Source organism: Nomascus leucogenys, chromosome 19 (assembly GCF_006542625.1).
Source record: "Nomascus leucogenys isolate Asia chromosome 19, Asia_NLE_v1, whole genome shotgun sequence".
Classification (NCBI taxonomy): Eukaryota; Metazoa; Chordata; class Mammalia; order Primates; family Hylobatidae; genus Nomascus; species Nomascus leucogenys.
Window position 1 is genome coordinate 39,993,062 of NC_044399.1, and position 20,179 is coordinate 40,013,240.

The window sequence follows — 20,179 nt, forward strand, 5'->3', positions numbered from 1 at the left end:
AAATTTAGCTCTGTTAATTAAACTTAAATGCCTTATATCAGAAATAGTATGAATGGCATTTTAAAAATAAAATAATTATCCTTCTATGAGTAGATGTGCAATAAAAGATGCCCAAAATGATGTTCATATAACTGGTAAACTTTGGGTTTGGGGATATTGAGTTATTTTTCCTTTTTTAAAAAATTTCTGTAACTCTCTGTATCACTTGAAAATTAAAATATGAGCTGACATGATTTTTAAAAATAAGGCCATAGTCTAAAAAGTATAATATACCAAAAACTGTAAAGAGTTTTTAAAAAGAAGAAAAAGTAAGCTCCTAAACTTCCACTTTCAATTATGATAGAGTAAACTGTATTGGGCTAGATCTTCTGTAAACAACTATAAAGCTCAGCAATATACATGAAATATTATTTTCAGATGTTGGACAATAGGCAGCACAGGACTGTGATTCCTGAGAAAAGAGAAATAAAGACTCACAAATGCCCTGGCTTTCTGCTTATACCCCATACAGGGGAAACACACACACACACACACACACACAAAAACAAGAATCTCACTGAGTTGAGGAAATAGAGCTTGAAGTTTGAGGCTACTGAGGTTGCTGGAATTTGAGCAGCAAAACTAGAAGAAGGGAGCCGTGGAGACAAAGTTTCAGAAATCTTTAGAGAGGTCTCCTGAATCTTTGCCTAGAGACTAAGTTGCACATGTGCAGGCAATACTCCATCAGACCAGTGAAAGAATAACATCTAGGGAAAGAGCAACTAAACAGTATGAACCAAACAACTACCGAAGCTTGTAAGCACAGGTCCGGGAGACATTAAAATTCCTAGCAGCTAAGCTAGAGTGAAAAGACCTTGTTGAATACCCCATGCTTTCCACACAGACTCAGAAAAGGCATGCCTCTATATTAGAGGTAACCTAACCCTAAAATTTACAAAATTGCATAAAACCAAAGATAAAAAGAGAAATCTTTAGAGCAGTGGGATGAGAAAAAAATACATACTGCATTAAGTGAGCAATTATAAGAAATGCCACTAACTTCTCATCAGAAATAATATAAGCTGGAAGATTATGAAATGATGACCTTAAAATGTTGAAAGAAAAAAAGAACTGTTAACCCAAAATTCTATATCTGGCATGAATATCCTTAAAAAATGAAGGCAGAAGACTTCCGACTTCTAATCATGAGCTAGAGGCAAAGTCCAGAATTGTCCTGCTGTTATAAACAAGTAGAAAACTAAACAAAATATCAAACAATAGTTTTCACACGAGATAAGAGGCAATATGAAAATATGATCCCCTAAAGAAGGAAAACAAGTAAGGGGAAACCTATGATTGCTCCAGCTTTCTACCTAGAACCAAAACACAGGGAAAGGAAGCCAAATAGTCAGTAGTCTCACTAAGTTGACGTGACAGAGTTCAGAATTTGTAAAGTCTGAGGCAGCTAGAATTTGCAGGGCATCTAACCACAAAGGAAGAAGTTACACAGAGAAAGTGCTCCAAAAACATGCAAAAGGGGTCTTCTTGAGTTTTTGGCCAAATACCAATCTGCATACATGTGGTGTGTAACTCCATGAGGCTACACAAAGAAAAACGTCCAAGAAAATAAATACTGGGACACTCTCCAACAATTTAGAGTTCACACAGGGCCCGGATCAATAACCAGCTGGGATGAATAAACCTTGATGAATACATGGGGAAATTAAAGGAGACACAAAAAAGTGCACAACTCAGTGGTGGGCCCAAATAGGCCCTAAACTAAAAGCTATTCCATATCTGTCCAAAAACAAACAAAAATTCCCCAAACAAAAAACCCTGAAAACAAAACTTGAAAGTTCAAGTTGATCCATAAAATTGGCCAAGCGCAGTAGCTCACGCCTGTAATCCCAGCATTTGGGGAGGCTGGGGCAGAAGGACTGCTTGATAAAAGTTCAAGACTAGCCTGAGCAACGCAGAGAGGCCCTATCTGCACAAAAAAGTCAAAATATTAGCTGGGTGTGGTGGTGTGCACCTATGGTTCCAGCTACACAGCACGCTAAGGCAGGAGGATGTCTTGAGCCCAGGAATTCAAGGGTGCAGTGAGCCATGTTTGCACCACTGCACTCCAGCCAGGGTGAAAAAGTGAGACCCTGTCTTAATTAATTAAATTTACTAGTTAATTAAATAAAAATGTTTAAAAGTTGATCCATAAATAAACTGCCTGCCAGGACAAAACTCAACAATCAAGAAACACCATACGCAAAAAAAAAAAAAAAAAAAAAAAAAAATCAAGACACTCAACATCATGAAATCCATTAAAAATTACCAGGTCTATGACAAAGAAATAATAAACTATAATAGGGACCAAGAAATGGCTGGGGTAAGTAAAGGACATTTGAGTAAAAGACCTTATAACAGCTATTAGAAAAGAGTTCAAGGACATAAAGAAAAACATCAACACAATGAAGAAAAAAGGAAATACTTCATAGAGAAGTGGAAACCATATATATGTAAGAGGACTTCTAGAACTAAAAAAAAAAAAAAAAGGGGGTGTCTGATATGAAAAACTGACTGGACAGACATAACAGCAAATTAGACAAAGAAGCTATTAACAAAAAAATCAGTTACCCTGAAGGCAGGGCAGCAGAAAATTTCCAACTAAAGGAAAAAGAAACAGATTGGAAGAAAAATGGACAGGGCCTCAGTAACCTGTGAGTTAATATTAAGTGGTTGAACATATGTGGGATTAGAGTCTGTGGGAGAAAGACACCTAAGAAGAAAAAAAACTTCAAGATAGATGGCTAAAAATTTTACAAATGTGATGAATACAATACACCCACAGATCCACGAAACTCAGTAAACTTCTAAAAAGCCACACCAAGGCTCAACATAATAAAGTTGCTGTCAATCAGTGATACAAACAAAATCTTTAAAGCAGCCAAAGGAAAAAAACATATTATATACAGAGAAACAAACACAAGAATTACAACAAACTTCTTGTCAGAAACTATACAAACAAGAAGATAGTGGAACAAATCTTTAAGATGGTGGGTGGGAGGGGGATCCTAAAAACCTAGAATTCTATATCCACACCAACAACTTTCAAAACTGAAAACAAAATGAGAGGAATGTTGAACTACAGGAAATGTAACAGGAAGTTTTTTAAGCAAAGGGAATATACTAGACACAAACTTGGATGGATACAAAGAAATAAAGATCTAAAAAAATGGTTAAATGAAGGTAAATATTAAAGATATTTTTCTTTTTTTCTTTTTTTTGACAGGGTGTTATTCTCTGTCACCCAGGCTTGAGTGCAGTGGCATGATCTAGGCTCACTGCAGCCTCGACAGCCCAGGCTCAAGCAATCCTCCCACCTAAGCTTCCAGAGTAGCTGGAATTACAGGCACGAGCCACCATGTCTGGCTAATTTTTGTTATTTTTTTATAGATACTGTGTCCTACTATGTTGCTCAGGCTGGTCTTGAACTCCTGGGTTCAAGCAATCCGTGCACCTCAGCCTCCCAAAGTGCTGGGATTACAGTATTTTTGTCACTTTTAATTGCTTGAAAAGGTAACTGCCTGACAAAGCAAAAAGAACACTTAAGCTCAAAATGCATGACAACAAAAGCACAAAATATGGAAAAGAAGAAATGGAAATAACTATTATGATTCTTGAACTACACATTAAGTGGTAAAATATTAGTTGAAGGCAAATCACGATTAACTAATTAAGGCTGCCAATAAAAAAAATTGAAAGAGATATAAGTTACAAACTAACAGGAAAGATAAAATAGAATCATAAAAAATAATCCATCCAAAAACAGGTAGAAAATCAAGGAAAAAAGAAACAACACCAACCAACAGAAAACAAATAGTAAGATGGCACATTTTCATTCAACTATATCAAAATTACATTAAGTGCAAATGGTCTAAACCACTGGTTGGCATGGGGGCATGGCTGTGTTCCAATAAAATTTTATCTACATAAACAGGTGGCAGGCCAGATTTAACCTGCCAGCCATAGTTTGCCAACCCTGTTCTAAACACATCAATTAAAGGAGAGATTATCAGACTAGATAAAAAAAAGTGAGACCCAACTACATATTCCCTACAAGAAATCCACTTTAAGTATAATGATATAAATAGGTTAAAAGTAAAAGGATGAAAAAGATATATCATGTAAATACTAATCAAAAGAAAAGCTTGTATCAGACAGAGACTTCAGAACAACGAAAACTACCTGGGATAAAGAGGACCATTTCATGATGACAGAGGGGTCAATTCATCAACAACACTTAATCTTCAATGTGCATGCACTCAACAGTGCTGTAAACTATGCTTGCAATAGGAAACAAAACTTAATAGAACTGAAAGAAGAAACAGACAAATCCAAAACTGCAGTTGGAAACTTCAACCCTCCTCTCACAATAGTTGACAGAACCCTAGACAGAAAATCAATAAAGATGTAAGATATAAGAAGATCAGACTAAACCTAATTGGCATTTATAGAACACCCCACCTAGTAACAGGAAAATAAACATTCTTTTCAAGTATACATTGAACATTCACCCAGACATACCATATGTTGGGCCATAAAACAATCAAAAAGTTTATATTGGTTGAAGTTGTTAAGAGTATGTATGCTCTCTGATCACCATGGCATTAAATGAAAACATAGTAACAAAAGGATACCTGAAAAATACCAAATATTTGAAAATTATTTGGAAACATTCTTTCAAACAACCCATGGGTCAAATAAATTACAAGAGGAATTTAAAAATATTTTGAATGGAATAAAAATTAAATCATATCAATATCTGTGGGATGCATCTAAAGAATGCTTACAGGGAAACTTATAGCTTTAAATGTTAATAATTGTTTTTTAAAAGGAGTTTCGAAAATCAATGATCTAAGCTTTCACTTAAAACTGGAGAAAAAAGAGCAAATTAAACCCGAAGTAAGGAGAAGGGAAGGAATTAAAGAGCTCAAATCATGAAACAGAAAACTGATAAATCACAAAGAAAAAGCAATGTCAAAAGTTGGTTCTTTGAAAGGATTTATGAAATTGATATTCCTTTCTCAAGTTAGATTAATCAAGGGGAAAAAAGGAGAAAAGGCATCCAATCTCAAGAATAAAAGAAGGAATAGATCCTACTGACATAAAAAGGAAATACTGTTTCATAAAATTTATAATTTATTTTCATGCTGATAAATTCAACAGATTCTCCAAAACACAAATTACCAAAACAGACATAAAAAAGAAAAAAAAAATCTGAGTAGTCTTATATTTGTTTTAGACCCAGAGACTCACTCTGTCACCCACCCTGGAGTGCAATGGCGTGATCACAGCTCACTGCAGCCTCGACCTCCCAGGTTCAAAGGATCTTCCTGCCTCAACCTCCTGAGTAGCTGAAACAACAGGTGTGCGCCACCACGCCTGGCTAATTTTTAAATTTTTGGTAGAGATGGGGTCCGCCTATGTTGCCCAAGCTGGTCTCAAACTTCTGGGCTCAAGTGATCCTCCTGCCTCAGTCTCCCAAAATGCTGGGATTACAGGCATAAGCCACCATGCTGGGCCTATATTCATTCTTTTATAAATTAAATTCCTTAATTAAGAACTTTCCACAAAGAAAACTACAGGTCCAGATGGCTTCATTGATAAATTCCATCAAACATTTAAGGAAGAACATCAATTTTACCCAAACTCTTCCACAAAAAAAGAGGAAACACCTCCTAATTCATAATAAAAAGTCAGCATAACTCTGATACCAAAACAACAACAAAAAAACTATAGACCAAGAATAATCCCTCATTGAATCTAGAGGAAACAAAACAAAAAACAAAAACAAAAAAATGACAATACATCTCAACCAAGTTTATCTCAAGAATGCAAGGTTGGTTTAACAATCAAATACTAATCAATGTAATTCACCATCTTAATAGAATAAAGAAGAAATACCACATAAGCATCTCAACAGTGCAGACTCGTTTTTTAAGAAAGCTGAATAGGCCGGGTGCGATGGCTCACGCCTGTAATCCCAGCACTTTGGGAGGCCAGGCAGGCGGATCATGAGGTCAGGAATTCGAGACTAGCCCGGCCAATATGGAGAAACCCTGTCTCTACTAAAAATACAAAAATTAGCTGGGCGTGGTGGCACGTGCCTATAGTCCCAGCTACTCGGGAGGCTGAGGCAGAAGAATCGCTTGAACCCAGGAGGCGGGGGTTGCAGTGAGCCAAGATTGCGTGCCACTGCACTCCAGCCTGGGTGACAGAGCGAGACTGTGTCTCAAAAAAAAAAAAAAAAAGAAAGCTAAACATCCACTTGTGGGGAAAAAAAAAGCTCTAAGCAAAGAGAACTTCTTCAATCTGATAAAGGGCATCTATGAAAAATGTATAGCTAACATATACAATGGTGAAAGAGTTCTCTCTACACTAAAAAAGATCATCTAAATAGAGCTATATTATGTTCATGTTAAGATGTTAATTCTCTCCAATTCATAGATTCAAATGCAACCCTAATAAAAATTCCAAAAGGCTTTTTTGTAGATATTGATAAGCTGATTACAAAATTTATGTGGAAATGTACAATACCTAAAAAAAAGTCCAAACAATCTCGAAAAATAAGAACTAAACTGGAGAAGTTCTATTACCTTATTTCAAGACTTAATGCTATGGTAAATCAAGACAGTGTCATAGTGGCAAAAAGACAGATGAACAGAATAGAGTTTAGAGACAGATCCACACTTACTCCATTAACTAAGCTTTAACAAGGTGCCAAAGCAATTAATGGGGAAAGGAAAGTATACTGTGTTGGAACAATTAGCTATCTACACAGGGGCAAAAATCAAATCTTAACCAATAACTCAGCCTCAATACACAAAAATTATCACTATAAAGCATCTGGAAGAAAACACAGGATAATATCTTCACAACTGTGGGGGTGGCAAAGATTCTTAGACAGGACCCAGAAAAACACTAGCATAAGAGGAAATATTGATAAAATAGACCACTAAATTCAAAACTTTTGTTCATCGAAAGATGCCACCAAGACAATGAACAGTCAAGCCACAGATTGGGAGAAAAATCTCTAACACATTTATGTGACAAAGAAGTTGTATCCAATTAGTATACAAATCCTAAAACTTAACAGTAAAATGACATAAAATTGGTAACTGGTTAATGTCTTGAACAGACATATCACTAAGGATGATATGCAAAATAGCCTATAAGCACATGACAAAATGCATGACATCAATAGTCACAAGGAAAATGCAAATTCAAACCACAATGAGATCTCCCAGTAAGATGACTAAACCAAATATTGATGATAATAAGAAACAGAACTCTCACAGATTGCTAGTAGGAATGTAAAATGGTAAAACTATCTCAGAAATTAAATTGTTCTGCAGGTTTCTCATAATGATAAACATAGACCTATTTTAAAACCCAGCAATTCCACTTCATGTATTGACCGAAGAGAAAAGAAAACGTGTCACAAAAAGACTTAAACAAGAATGTGCATGGTAGCTTTATTCATAACAGTTGAAAACTGGAAACAATTTTTTCCACAATAACAATATTCATATAATGGAATACTACTCTACAACTAAAAGGAACAATTATTATATGTAACATGGATGAACCTCAAAAACATGCTGATAAAAAGAAGTGAGACTCAAAAGAGTATATACTGCATGACTCCATTTATAAAAAATTCTAGAACAAAGTTAATCTTCAGTGAAATAAGTCAGAACAGTGACTGCAGCCATGGAAAAGGAGAAACAGCAAGGACTCAATGGGAAGGGAGCCCAGGGGCTCTTTCTGGATGACAGAAATCATAAATTACAAAGATGTATTAATTGTCAAAACTAATCTTGAACTTAGGTATATCTTGAACCTGGTATATCCCTATTTAGATCTTTAAATTTTCTTTTTTAGTGTAGAAAGAAGTCAGTCTTTCACCACTGAATATGATGTTAGCTATAGGTTTTTAATAGATGTCCTTTATCAGACTGAAGACTGAAGAAGTTCTCTTCTATATTTAGTTTGCTTAGAGTTTTTTTTCACAAGTGGACATTTAACTTTCTTAAGGTTATTAAAGATATTTGGTGTATGGAACTGTACATACACTTAATATCTGTGTATTTCACTATATGTAAATTATGCTTCCACTTTTTAAAAAAATTACAGGAGGCCAGGCACTGTGGCTCACACCTGTAATCCTAACACTTTGGGAAGCTGAGGTGGGTGGATGACGAGGTCAGCAGTTCGAGACCAGCCTGATCAACATGGTGAAACCCCGTCTCTACTAAAAATACAAAAATTAGCTGGGAGTGGTGGCACACACCTGTAATCCCAGCTACTCAGGAGGCTGAGGCAGGAGAATTGCTTGAACCTGGGAGGTGGAGGTTGCAGTGAGCCGAGATTGCGCCACTGCACTCCAGCCTGGGCAACAGAGCGAGATGCTTTCTAAAAAATAAATAAATAAATAAAATAAAGGAAAACAACAACCAAAAACTGAAATTCTATCTTCTTACTCTTTGCCCACCCTCTAGAACAGTATCTCCTAAACTCTGGTCTGAGGACCATATATATCAGAATCACTTGAACCCTTGCCTTAACTTTTACTGAACCAGAATTCAAGCATGGGGGTTGGAGACTGGAAATCTGTATTTTAAAAAAGAGCCCCAGGTAATTTTCATGTCCAGGAAAGTTTAAGAATTGCTGTTATAGAAGTATGTAAGGAGAAAACAAAAAGATACAAGGGATTTAAAAATAGTATGTAAATTAAGTAATCAGTGCTACAAACAGCATAAACTATAACAGTTGTCACTGAAGTCCTAAACTGCTATTTAAATTATGATATAGTATCCTCTGTTCACGTTCAATTTTCTACTTAGCGCTTTAGGGAGTTGCAATTCCAAATTTTAGTCTTCAATCATCTAACTACCCAAATTTCTCATTAATCCCAACTCAAAATATGCATTTTAGATAAGAAATCTTGTTCACCAGGTCCTTCACTTCCCCCTGCTGCCCCACCTTAATGTTCTATTGCTTTCTTGGTACTGTTTTTCCCAACTGTTAATAGTGTTATTCCTACTTTTCTCTGCACAGCCTTGTCTTTCTACCTCCTTTAAAACCGAACCCAAAACTCATCTTTTCCACTAAGTGCTAAACACCACCTAAGTCAGATTCTTTCCAAATTCCCTTCAGCACTTGAAGATCTTCCTCCTAACAGACATATTTATTTTACTGAAATTGGACACCTCATCTTTATGACAAATTAACTCCATCCCTTGCTTAGAAAGTAGAACCTTTGGGGGAGAACTGAAAAGATTACAGCCTTTTCTCTCAAGCTGTTTTTATTTTTCCCTCTTTGAGTTGCTCTAAGAGGCTGGAGAGGTAAAGAGGCAAAGTGCTAGTTGCTTAGGGATGCTCTGGAATAGATACTAAAGAAGGTGAAAGCCTGTAATAGGAGCACTTTGGGAGGCCAAGGCGGGTGGATCGCGAGGTCAAGAAATTGAGACCATCTGGCCAACATGGTGAAACCCCGTCTCTACTAAAAATACAAAAATTACCCGGGCGTGGTGGTGCATGCCTGTAGTCCCTGCCGCTACTTGGGAGGCTGAGGCAGGAGAATCTATTGAACCCAGGAGGTGGAGGTTGCCATGAGTTGAGATGGCACCACTACATACCAGCCTGGCAACAGAGTGAGACTCCGTCTCAAAAAAAAAAAAAAAAAAAAAAAAAAGACTTCAGGATTCAGTATCTGTTCAGAGACCACTTCACCAGCCCAAAGAAGCAAACACGGATTCCGAAAAGAAACTCTAGTTGAGGGATAAGGAAGTGCATTTGTCTAAGAATCCTGTGTTGTACTGGATGGCTAGCCAGGATTCTGAAGGCAGGAAGAAAGATCCCAACTGGTACAGTGTTTCAAGGACACTCAAATATTTCTGGCTTTCTGGCAGCAAATATTTTTCTATATTTTTTGTAACAGAGTTTGGGGTGGCAATGGGTAATAGGTAAATATTATGAAATGTCTACACACTCTTGAACTAAGTACCAGTAATGGCAGTTACTTTTTGTTCTGAACGCATTATCATTTAGATATTATGGGCATTACTCATCTATTTTCATAATTTTCAGCTACAAAGTATATGCCTTCAAAATCATATCTATAAACCTGACCACACTCCTGATCCAGACCCGTATTTCCAACTGATATTGTGGTATCATTACTTACCTTAAAAAGCATTATTACTTATCTGAAATTAAACTCAGTATTCTCTCTCTCCCAAACTTGCATATATTAGTCTATTGCCAAGCCGGGAAACTTAGACTCATAGTTAACTTCTAACACCTTCTAACATTAACAAAATCTGGAGGACTCAAACTTTTAAGTATCTCCAAAATCAGCAGTGCTCTTGTTTCCAACCCCACTACAAATTCCTTAATTCAGACCATCATATAATTAGTCTCTTTCTTGAACTAGAGCAGAGCCTTAAATGTCATCCTTGACTGTCATCTATCTACCACAAGCCAAAGAGAATTGCTTCATTCACTCACCTTGCCATGTGTATTACAGTCTCTGACTTACAATTTGGTTAAACTCACAACCATTCTGTTTTTCATTTTCAGTACAGTATTCATTAAATTATATAAGATATTCAACACTTTATTATAAAACAGACTTCGTATTAGATGATTTTGCCCAACTATAGGATAATGTTAAGTGCTCTGAGCACATTTAAGGTAGGCTATATTATAAAACAGACTTCGTGTTAGACGATTTTGCCCAACTATAGGATAATGTAAGTGCTCTGAGCACATTTAAGGTAGGCTAGGCTTAGCTATGGTGTTTGGTAGGTTAGGCATATTAAATGCATTTCCGACCTAATGATATTTTCAACTTAGGATGGGTTTATCAGGACTAACTCCATTGTAAGTCGAGAAGCATTTGTATTTGCTCAGTAATTATTTGGTAAATGTCTCCAATCTTTTCTCCTCCAGACTATTCTCTTTATGACTGCTATGATCAATTTTCTAAAACACAAAACTGTTTGTGTTACTTCCCATCTATAAAACTAAATAAAAATCCAAACTCCTATATGGCTACATACAAAACCCTTCACAATTTGTTCCCCTCCTACCTTGGTCCTAGTCTGATTTCCTAATTTTCTTTTGCACTAGTTTAGAAAAATCAAACAGCATCTTCCTCCTTAAACACTCTATGTCCTTTCATTTCTAATAATCTACAATAAATAGTAACTCAGTCCAGCTTATTTCGTTTTCATGAGCGCTCTTATACTATTTACAATCATTAGCTAAACCTATACAGAAGGAATGAGTGAAGAAACAATCAGACAACACGCCAACTCTCAATTAGCTTATTTTCATAGCCTTATTAACATGGTCAATATAGACTAAATGAAAGTGATTAAAACGTTTCAACTATCTCCTGAGCTTCCACTTTATAGTAAATTGATGTTAAAATTCTTCCGTTATAGATGTAATACCTACCTTTTGATTGACAGGCACAAAGAGAACTATAATTCAACTTTCTCCACATTTGTCCTTTTCCTCTCATCTTTAACACCTCCGTTCCCCACTTCTCCTCCTCTACCTTCTGTGCTAGTCCTGCCACCTAAATTTTCACTGCATCCTCTTTGTCCACTCTTCAAAGGAACATCAATATTCCTCTATCCTCATTTGTACAGCATTTAAAATTTGTAAAGCATTTTTACATATACTTACTCACTTGATCCTTACAATCTTACTTTTTGAGATTCCAAAATCAAATGCTGCCCTTGGTACTTTCTTATATTTTATCTCAATTTTGAGGAAACTGAAGCTCAAAGAAGTTCAGTGACTCATCTAATATACTGCTATTCCCTCTGCCTGCAACTCCACAACCCCTCTTCACCAGCTGATCTCTCAAGACAGTTCAAGCTTTCCTCTACCTCCAGGGCAAGAAGAATGTTATGCTTATTTCCATGCCATCCTAATGTTTTTCACATCACTACTTTATACCACTAGAACAATCCAGGTCTCTGGACTCCTATTCTGTTGACTTTTCTATTAAACAGTATTTTCCTTGTTAATTAATGTTCCTTTTATTAATGTAACCATTCAGCATTTTATAAAGTCAAGCGGAGAAATGTCAGGGGTCATCAGAGGTGACTAAAACTGTACACCAAGACATTCCTAGCTTTCCTTAAAAATCAAGAATTTAAGGAATGTCTCTAAATCCTCTCAAAAGTATTTAGATACCATCCTTGTGGTAAAATGACATCCAAAGCCGACCATAGCAAAGAGTAAAAGAGCACTTCACAAACCTTAAATTAAATTATTACAAGTTTTAAGTGCTGCCTCCTAATATTCTGGGAAATGTCTAGGATTAACAATCAAAAGACTAGCACATTCGTCCCAACTCTACCACACATGGGCTGACTTGGGAAAGTCACTTAACCTTCCTGTGTCAAACTTGCTCTTCTATAAAATGGGATAATGCCACCTACCTTTCTGAACTAAGAGAATTAAATGAAACAACGGTCATAATAAATCACTTAGCCTGGAACATAATAAACAGTCAAAATATGATAACCCCTTTATTATTTTTATATAACATCATTTTGGTTTTCAGAACCATGCCCAACAATGTTTAACATATTCTTAGACTTTCTGGCCCAGCAACAACCACAATAAATGCCTTCAAGGAAGTCATCTACATAACTTCTGGATCCCCTTCCTGGGTCACAATTCAGGTCCTATAAATATAATTTGGAGTATCTTCCCCTAAATGCATTATCTTGTTCTGTGCCACATGAAAACTCATCAGAGGATATTCCTGTAGCTTCTCCTTGCTGGCTTGGCTTTTAACTACCTGGAACGGCACATGGAGTCAGCTGCAAATCTGGCAACTGTCACTGCCAGTCTGTCTTTTAAATCATTTATAAAAATGTTAAATAAACTCATCCCAGTACTGATCACCTGAAGGATAATGGGGTTGGACTGCTGTTCTCATGTAAATAGCCAATGTCAAAAACTAAATAATTAGATAAATGAGCTCCCCTTTGGTCACATGCATATTTTAACCCATAAGAAAGTGCTTGAGCTTCTCCTTAACAGATTATATTTAACATTCAGTGGGTTTATCCTTTAGCGTTAAGTATATTTCAGACGCTTTCCTGTCTGGTAATCTGTAGGAAAAAACAAACTCAGTTTCTTCACACTGTCCTTCAACAGTCAACACAGAAGACTTTTGTGACCTCAAAACGTATGTGTAGGGATTTCTCTACCGAAAAGCAAGTAATCAATTCTAAAGCAGCTACCAACTGGCTGTCCTCTAATTCAAACCAATTCTGACACCAGCTATACCTAGAGATAGCGTGAGATTGCACAGGTTGAGGACCCAGACCCAAAAGACTGAGCCCCACTTCCAATGCCAATCCCAAGCTCCATTATTTTATCTGTGCTTCTGACCAACCGGCTATAAACTAGGGTTCCCTACAACCCTCTCCTTGAGTTTGATTAATTTGCTAGAGCAGCTCACAGAACTCAGGGAAACACTGTAAAGTAAGTAAAAGTTGCTGGTTATTACAAAACATATTTTAAGGATACAAATAAACAGCCAGAAGTAGTGACAAATACAGCAGGGTCGGGAGTGCAGGAGCTTCTATCCCCATGGGGTTGGAGTGTGCCATCTTCCCAGCACATGGATGTGTTCTTGTTCACCTTCCTGGAAGCCCCCACATGTCTGGCCCTTCTCTTCTCCCCAGTGGTTGGGAGAAGGAGTTGAAAGTGCCAACCCTCAGAGCCCAAGGCTGATTTCCCTGGAGGATCAACACCTCCAACCAGTGCTTACCTAGGGACTTTCCAAAAATAGCCTCATTAACATATGCCCAGGTGTGTTTGAAAGGGCTTGTTGTAAATAACAAAAGACTATCTTTCACCTTCATTGCTCAGAAGCTGTTTCAGAGCTGCTTCAGGAACCAAGGATAAGAGGCCAACTACTTTAACAAAAGATATTCTTACTGCTCTAGTCACTTAGGAAATGACGAGGCTTACAGGAGCTGTGTTGAGCCAGGAACCACCGCGGAAAAGCAAACTGTATACAGTACATAATAATATTACATCCTGATACAAAGACGTGCCAACCTGCGGGATTCAGGATTTACACTAGGGCTAAATTCCTACAAAATCCAGTTTACCTCAACACTTTTCTCTACCCAACCTCCGATTCTTATCCTAACTCCCCTTCCTCCAACTACCTACCATATACGCAGGTCTAACCTGCAGTTTCTGTACCATTTCCATTCCATCATTCTAGTTCTCATTGTTCCATTTTCCCTATATCTATTATTTAAATAAGCTTCCACCCTTTTAAATTGCTTGAAATACTTCTAACTCAAGGATACTGCTCAGAATAGGAAGACTGGACATTGTTCCTGTTTATGGTCATCTTCAAATAAAATAAGGAAGTCAATTTAAAGACAATCCCAGAGCACATAAGCCCATTTCAAATACAATTTTAAAAATATTATCTTCATTACTGCTTCCTCTTACTAGCTTTGATAAAAAGATTACTGTATGAAAGCTCATCAAAGTAAGGTAAATTTAATTTTGGTGTTAAGCAGCATATGAATCTGTGAAAATATATTCTTGCTATATTATATTTCATAATACAGTATGGTCTCTCTGAAATCATTCCCTACAATTTTTCACCTACATGTAAAGGCAGGCAACTAATTTTCAGGTCACTAAGATGCAAATTTATCCAATATTAACACGAGTCAACAATCCAGCCTAATTACCCTTTCAAGATTACTTCTGCTCTAACCAGATTCAAAAGCCCTCCTCGCTCCCCTTAAAAGTATGATAGCTGGCTGACTCAGATGAGGAATTTGTTAACATGGACAATGAAAATAATTCATATTTTCCCTCTTTCATTCTCTAACAACTGCACTGAAGCTAGGAAAGTAATTTGTACAGTCTACACCTACTCAGTTCACATAACCATGAATTTTAAATATGAATAACAGTCCATTCACAATGGCATAATTATCTTTAAATGTATAAAGAAAACTCCAACCTAATGAAAAAATGAGCAATGGTTGGTTATATTTTAACATGACATGCCTTCTAAAACCATATTTAACTAGTTTATTCACATGATTAGATTATGTAATAGACTTGAAGAAAGTACCTACGAAATTCCTAAAAGTATGTCATGAATGCAATAAATGTCCAATAAATTGTGGTAACTTCATAATCCTTATTATGAGAGTTAACCAGAAGAATATTAGAAATTGGTCACTCTTCAAACACTAAAATTCTGTATCAGTGAAGAAAAAAAATAACTGTGGAAACTTGTGATGGCTACATGTGACTTTCTTAGCCCTGCTAGCATCACTTTGGACTAAAGAGTTGGCCCAGGTATTTATCATCTGAAGTACCACCAACAGCATGCCTGCCTGAGATCTAAAACAATAGCAAGACTATTACTAGTACAATAACATTGCTTTTGAGCTATAGCTTGTTTCTAATTTTAATCCCTCACCTGTAAAATACTCACTTCAATGAAACTCTACAAATAAGGGCAATTAAAAGACATTATGTGAGATACATTGAAAAAATAATGAAAATGAATGTTAAAACATAGTCATTAAAGAAGAGCTCTTGCATGACAGATAAGAAGTTACACATTGTGACAGAAGGCAAAGATGCTGTAAGGAAAGACCACAAAGATGCATGAGAATCAAAGTTAAAAGGACTACAAATGGAAGAAGGGCTGTTACAAAAGCAACAGAAAAACCTGAGAAGGCAGAACCACAGAACACTAGAGAAATTCACCATTCTTTAAGTGATACACCATTAAGGATTCTGAGATAACTTATGACTCAAAACTGTCACCGTCAAAAACGTTTGCTAAAACACATGGTCATGACACTAGCTGGACCTGGGTTACAGCAAATTAAAAAGAACCATATGTTATAAAATTGGAGTCACACACATTTTATCACTAAAATCTCACAGCTTAATGAATGAAGTCATCAAAATATTCGCTTAATAGAAAACAGGGTTCAATGATTTTCCCATGGTTCCACTGGCAGAGAAGAGCTAAGATCAATAATAGACCTTATAAATTCCTGACTTCCTCACCTAAGTGTACCCAGCAGGTCTCTAGTACTCTAGTACTGTATTTTCACTAGAAACCTGCAAATCAATTATTAATATTTTTGTTCTAGAATAATGAAACTGCAACAAGGATCTCCCAATGACATTCAGAAACACTAACACATTCACTCCAATTTGATATGCAGACCTAATTAAAGGTCCAAGGTAAGCAGAGGAAGGAGAGTAATACCAAAAATCAGAGCATCATTTGTACCAAGTACCCCCTTACCGAAGAGTATGATTTGATCGTGCATTTTTCTAGGAATTTTTGTAACTTGAAAGTGTGTGTACAGCAAGGAAATAAACGGGCACACAACTGCCTGCTTACATCTAACGAACCACAGAGAATAATGTCTAATATTTGCTGTACCCTTTCTAGGTAGTAGGTAGGCACGGTTAAACCTCACCACTATGCTGTGAGGTAGGTACTTTTAACACCCTTCCTTTACAAATGAGTAAACTCAGGTACATAGTGGTTAAATCACTTGCCTAAGATCATGTGAAGGGGCTGGGATACAAATCCTGTCTTTCTCTATTACAACTATGATAGGAATGATGTATTCATAATGATCATGTAATTCTACTCTCTTTTTAAAGGTACTAAACACATTTTAACAAAACCCCCACACTAACTGAAAATAATAATTTTCATATAATTTACTTTCAAAATATAAAAGCCTTCTGAATTTTGAAAATCTTTTAAGCAATTAATTTTAGCATAAAAATTATAGAAAGCTAAACTACTCTAGGGCATTCATTTAATATTTTCATCTAAATGACAGTTTGTTTTTTTCCAATGACAGGGAACTATCAGCATTAACAATGCAGCATATTGTTTTAAACTTTTAAATAAAAGCTCACCCAGTTTTATAAAATTTCATGGATAAAAGTAGTCAACTCAAACTTCTTCATCCTTAGAAGGGAACAATATCACAAATAATCCAAAAACCATTAACAGTTGGCACGAGAATGCTTTAGAAATAAACAATGTGAAAGTGATAAAGAAATCTCTGGACTGGAGTTCACAGACCTGCCCACCAATCCTGGCCCCACCATTAAATAGCAATTTAATCCCTTCAACTGCTCTGGGCCTTGGTTTCCTAATCTGCAAAATATCATCTCCATGGTCTACCCTTCCAGCTCTAGAAGAAATGTGACTCATACACATACATCTTTTTTCCAAACCTCCCATTCTCATTCTGTTTAGTTATTACTAGTACTTCACAGCCAGTAAGTCTTACTTTTCCTTAGTTCTACAAAAGGAGAGAACAGCCCAATCTAAACAACGGTGATAGGGGAAAGCTTTCCTAACCACTGGTTTGCCATAGATGATTCTCAAGGTGAATAATGTAGAAACTATTATAATGTTAAAAGGTGTTAGGTTTCAATATTTTAGGCTACTGTTTTGTAAGCCAGTACATTCTCCCTGAGGACGAACAGTAAAATTCAAGGACAATAGGGAGAAAATATATATAATTATCCATTAGTTATTCAAGAACTAAGAAGGTGCCAACTGAAAATATTAACACCTTTTTGCAGAAATGTTTTCTCTGATGGATAAAAGGGACAAAATATGATATACAAATTTTTCCAAAATATGTTTAAGTACTAATCAGCTTTCATTTTGTAAACTGTAAAGTACTCTACAAATGTAAAAAATTACTAACATATATAAAATTAAGAAAATATTCATAAGATTAAAGAACTCTTCTCAGTGAAATGAAGAACCGCCACGGACTGCCACAGAGGTGCACTCTGGGGACCACCACTGCCTAAACCCGGAGTGCATTTTCTATGTTCTCAAGAGTGCTATATAAATGAAAAATTATTAAAATTAAACTAAACAACTGACATTAAGATTACCAATTGTTAGGAAACTCAACCTGATTTTAGTATTGCTTAATAGAGCTGCTAGCTTACCACCTTCTTCCCAGTCAACACAAGTTAAAATATTTTAAAACTTATATAGAATCCGTAGTACAATTTGGCATGATCTTGTAGAGAAACGAAAGTAAGGAAAAGAAAGAATGTGAATTACTTATGAGTCTTCTAGAATAAAAGTCAGTAGTACATAATAGCACAATCCATTCTAAATGTTAAACAGGGAAGAAGTAAGCCACCACTATGGATAGAGAGGTTGCTACAAGAATTTCAAGGTGTAGTTATGAGAATTTCCAGAAAAACTTGTGACTGACAGAATACCATCAAACATACACATACATTTTTCAATAAAAGATAATTGACAAAGTCCAGCAGCCAGGCACCCTTTAGTTGGAATGCCACAAAAAAACGTCAAAATTTCCTTGTGACTCCAATCCCTCAAGCCTTTCAAAGTTCGGAACCAAACCAAGATGTACCTACACGGTGTTTTAGCATCCTTCTTTAAATGCAATTCCCTCTCCACAAAAATCACTCCGCTTCTGCTACTCGGATGCCTAAACCCCACATCAAAGACTCTTACGAGCCCAAGTAGTTGCAGAGGGGTCTTCCAGCTCCCGCCTCCGCATCCCTTACCCACCTTGGTTAGTTAAACCTCCCGGGGCACTCAATTCATTTCCCACATCTGTACTCGTTGGTTCCCTCCCTCATCCCCAAGAGGATCTTTTCTCCTCGACCTTGAAGACCCCCAGATCGGGCTCTTGGAGCCCCAAGTGACTTGGTCGGTGCTCCCTTCCCTGCAGCCTGCGTTAACTGCTTCAGTCTCCGGTAGCCTCCCCGCGACCCACCACGACCCGGATCACGAATGCCCTCCTACTGGCCCCAGACGACCCCCTTCCCCTTAGGAACCCCACGTTCCTCCAACCAGAAAAACAGTTCCACAGAAATGCATCGAGAGCCTACTAAGCTCAGGCTCCCACTGTGAGCGGCGTGGTCTGCACGGGGCTCATGGCCCGGGCTAGCAGTCCTTTTCCTGGCCAGCCCATCCCAGCCCGAGGCCGGCGCTGCCTCCGCCGGGGTGCGGGGGCGACAGGCGGGGGCGGAATGCGCCGGGCGCGGGCACTGGGGCACCGAGAGGCGGCCGCGGACGACGGCGCGGGGGCCGGGGAGCAGGCGGTGGGCCGGGCGCGACCGCGGGGACACTCACCGTTCGGGGCGCGCGGGGCGGCCTCATCCAGGGCACCTGCGGCCAGGCAGGACGGGCCCGGACGGCCCAGTCACCGACAGGGCGAGTCCGCCTGCCCTCCGGTGCGTCCCGTCCCCTCTGACTGCCCAGCGAGCGCAGCGTCGCTTCCTCCGGACGGAGCCCGGGGACCCCAGCTCTGCCGGATGCCCCCGCCAGGCCCCCACCCCCTTCCCTGCCGCCTCCCCCTCTTCACCCGTTTCCCCTCCCCCCTCCCCCCAACCCCCACCAGAATGGAAAATACCTCCCGGGGCGGGGGCGGGCAGGGGCACGCCTCTCTGAAGGGCAGCCTACCGTGACCAATAGCAGGCGGGGCTTTAGAGGGGCGGGATTCCTAGCGGCCAATCCGGAGGCGGGTAGGTGAAGGCCGAAGGAGGGAGGCAGGGCGCGAGACCGGGGCGGCCCGGGAGTCAGGGAGGTCCGGCCGCTTGGGTGCGCGCTGTGCGCGGCTGCCATTTTGGAGTCGGGCAGCTGCGACGGCGGCCGTGTCCGGCCGGGGAAAGGGAGGAGCCAGTCAGGTGGGAGAGAGGCGGTCACGTGGACTTGAGAGGCGGGGTAAAGCGGGCTGCGGCCCGAAGGGAGGGGTCGACGGCGGGGAGTCTCGGGGGTTGGGGGGAAATGTCACGTGGTCGGAGAAGGGCCAGCGATGGGCTTGTGGGTGGAGGGTGAACCTGAAGTAGGAGTTGGGGGAAAGCTTTGTGCCTGGTTTCAAGTCTTAGGGAGAAGGAGAGGAAAGTGCTGAATGGAAGGCGTGAGTGCCGAGTAGGAAAATGTGAATGAGTCTCCCTAGCGCCCTTCAGCATGGAGCCACCCAGTTAGCAAGTTCCAAGATCCACGGGAAACCGGGCACCTCCTGCAATTCAAGTATTCCCATCCCCGCCCCCAGCTGCCACAAAAATGACT

The 20,179-nt window shown here is 38.6% G+C and overlaps 1 protein-coding gene across 3 annotated transcripts in view; it reads right to left on the reverse strand.

The window, feature by feature from the left end:
* SOCS5 (suppressor of cytokine signaling 5) overlaps positions 1 to 19,779 on the reverse strand; it is a 63,998-nt gene extending 44,219 nt beyond the window's left edge. The window contains exon 1 of one of the 3 annotated variants that reach the window (XM_004091468.3): positions 19,571 to 19,733. The gene's annotated coding sequence lies outside the window, so the exon portion shown is untranslated. Of the gene's footprint in view, positions 1 to 19,240; positions 19,511 to 19,570 lie in introns of those variants that run through there. The other 2 variants (XM_003262813.4, XM_003262814.4) reach the window with 2 other exon arrangements.
* Between the last annotated feature and the right edge of the window lie 400 nt (positions 19,780 to 20,179).